This window comes from Chenopodium quinoa, unplaced genomic scaffold (genome assembly GCF_001683475.1).
Source record: "Chenopodium quinoa cultivar QQ74 unplaced genomic scaffold, ASM168347v1, whole genome shotgun sequence".
In the NCBI taxonomy this organism is placed as follows: Eukaryota; Viridiplantae; Streptophyta; class Magnoliopsida; order Caryophyllales; family Amaranthaceae; genus Chenopodium; species Chenopodium quinoa.
Genome location: NW_018743894.1, coordinates 1,748,719 through 1,752,379, shown reverse-complemented (window position 1 = coordinate 1,752,379; position 3,661 = coordinate 1,748,719).

Sequence of the window (3,661 nt, the reverse complement as noted above, 5' to 3'; positions counted from 1 at the left end):
AGTATGTGTTGAGGAAGTACTCAGGGAGGTTAGTTATGCATTTGCAAATGTATAATAAATACTAAAATGTTAAAAAGCACATGGGGGTGAAAGAAAGGAGGAGAGAGATGGGTAAGTGGGACCACTTTTTAAATGTACCGTTAAAAGCTTAGATAGCACCATTGACTATGTAGTGATACTATTTCTACCGTAGTGATACTATTTCTATACGTAGTGAGTACCATTGAATGAATATATAGTACCACTACATACATAAATAGTATCACTGAAATGTTCAATGATACCATTTAATCATCTAGTGATACAATTAATCATCCAATGGTACTACTCTAAATTCAAAAATGCATTTACGTGAAATAACCTTCATGCCCCTCATTATGCATTTACTCATACATAACTAACCTCCCTTTGGAAGGCCTCATATGTGTTACTACTACATTAATACTACACTCCTTCACATTGGTTTTTCTCATAACTCTTTTCACATGAACTTTGCCAGTAGATGATCCCACTTTAAATCAATGCTCTTTTGGTAACATCATGTTGGTATTTTTTTGTTTCATCCTTAAGTTTTTCTATTGGTTGTTGTCTTGTTTGAAAGTAACTTAAAATTTTTTATACATTTTGCACTTTCTTTATAACGACATTTTTATTGTTATGTTTGTTGATTAATAATTTAATTTTTTTTTTCCATTTTTAATATTTACATCGCTTTGACGGTAACATTTATCGATGTACACTTTGATCATTTATATGTTTAAGCTATTAGTAAATATTGTAAAAAAAAATTAAATTATAAAAATTGACATTGTAACTAATCCAGTGATATATTAAATAATAACATAATCCATGTTATAATAATAGGATAAAATATGTGAATAATGCACAAGTCAATATGATGCAAAATTTAAATTACGGAGCGAGTAGTTGATATCTTTTTTCAAATGTAATTAGACTGTACTTAAATCAGCTTGAATGTAACCAGATAGTAAAATGAGATATTAATTCTTTTTTTCAGTTTTAATAGTCCCATACACTACACCTACCCTCTTTGTTATGGAGTATCTTTTTTTCGTCTAACACCTTTTATGCGCGGAGTTTTAGGAGAAATTGGTAAAAAAAATATATATATTTATGGAGGTAGTAGGGTATGTGGAAGGATAAATGTAAAAAGCAAAAGTAGCATAGAGAATTGGAAAAGAGAGAATATGAAATTAATAAAATATAATTTATGGTGGGTTCACTAAGTGAGAGAAAATAGTTAAATAATAGATTAGTTTTTCAATCTTTATCACGGAGTATAATTAAAAAAAAATTTATTTATTTTATCTCAAATCAATCTACTTACAAACTTACGATTCCGAAGACCAAGTCAGAGACTACTGGACGCCTCGCAGAGCGACTCTCAACAAGGACGTTGAGACTGTTCCAAAAAAGAATTTCTTGGCTTAATCCACCCTTACTAAAGATCAAAGAGTCCGCTTGTACTCTGACTTTTTTTTTAATTTTTTTTTTATTTTTTTTGAATACATATTATATTGCTTTCTTCTATTTTGAACCTTGATAGCATTTTTATTTATTTCAAATATGATAATTCTTCATTCACCAACTATGTTAAGTTGGCAAATATACATTCATGATTTTTTTTACTATAAATAATCATTATAGATTAAAAAGTAATTACTAATGTAAGAATTTATTTATAAAAAGATATGGTTAGATATTTAAGTTTATAAATATATTATTCTACAATTTTTTATTTTGAAATTAAATTTTTTGCGTATATTTTCTATCAATTTTCTTAAAAATTTATTTTTTTTAAAAAATAATAATACTAAGGACACACCAGGAAATGACACGTGTCATTGTTGGTGTGTCTTTTAGTATATTATTATATAATTATATATAGGTTAGATCCCGTGCCATGCACGGTAATTATCAATAAAAATTATCTAATTAACAATATATATAATTTGTTTAAGTTATTACTTCATAAATGAATTTAATATGATTTATGAAAGAGTCTATTATTAAAAAAATAGGTATTTTAATGTACGCATATATGCATGTTTATATCCAGTATATTTCTCCAACAAATTCATACTCCGTATCATTTTCTTCTTGTTCCAAATGAGTACAATAACAATATTTGTTCATCCCTTAGATAGAGTTCCCTTTTTTTTTTTATTTTTTTTTTGAGGAAAGATAGAGTTTCCTTTTTACCCATTATTACGTATTATTTCATTCTATCTCTTATGCAATATTTTCTTTTTCAACTGACTTCAAAGATTTTTTTTATGTCTTTCCTAGCAAGCTTTTCATACATAATTAAACAAAAAAATCTTTTTTTTTTTTTTTTTTTTTTTTTTTTTTTTTTTTTTTAAACCTGTTGTAAAAATGGACTAAATGATCGAGTAGTACACAATATTATGTATAACAAGTTAGGTTAAGAATTTGATTTTATTTTTCTTTTCTTACTTAAATTTACGGTATCAATATATATTGTACAATGATACAATAAATCTTTTTTATGTTCTTTTATTTATGTACAAGAATTGATTTTTTTTAAACAAAAAAAACTAAAAAACACATCAAAAAATGACACATGTCATTGTTGGTGTGTCTTTTAGTATATTGTTATTAATTGTAAATAACTTTGCATATAAGGAAATGAAGCAAGTATTTAAAATGGTCGGAAATGGAAAGTGGAGCAAGTATTTTAAAATAGAGGTAGTAATTTTTCAAAAAAACTAATAAAAAATCACAAACTTTCATATGTGGTTGACTACATTGTGTGGCCGGAGTTACTTGGTCGGTCAAGAATTACTCGATCGATCATGAGTTACTCGATCGATCAAGGATTACCTGATTAGTATTTTGGTGTGTGCCAACTAACCACGAAGAAATATGTCAAGATTCAAGATATAAGGATTGGATTCTCAAAGCGCAAACAGTGGATGAAGGTAACTTGAAATAGATCTTCATTTTTATCAAATGTCTAAAAACAAGCAAGTACACATTCCCGTTTCAATTTAAACTAAAATTCACTTTATATGCATAGTTTACTACTACAATATGTGCATAAAAAGATGATATTAATGACATAATCAAGTGAATTTAAGTGCACTAATAATCCTACAGCAATCCTTACTAGTTAGTAGTTACTGTAGTATGCACGTAACATATACACCGTGAAAGACATTATGTGACTTCATTTGTACGTTGCCCCCATATCTTCATGCTTCAACCCTTTTACAGTTTTACTTCCCTCATTTTTTTATTTTTATTTTTTACTAAGAGAACTATTTAAATAAAAGCTGAATTACAATTTAAGAGAGCTTAGCAACACATCTAAACAAACCATCACATTGGGCTTGCTACTAACTATTATAGGAAGAATAAAGAGAATAAAAAACTTAAAAATACTTGCAGTACACCAATAGCTACGGAGCTTGTATAACCCAGAGGATCGTACTGTTGGGTTTCGTGATGTCCAACGCCACGTAGAGTCAAAACCCGACCCCAAGACACGCACGTAAATAAGTGCAACTAAACATAAGCATATTAATTAACATAATTAATAACATATTAACAAGATAAAAGGAAAGATGATTTTACCCTTGTAGCGTGCTTCGCTCCTTAAAGAGCTCATACTTGAAAA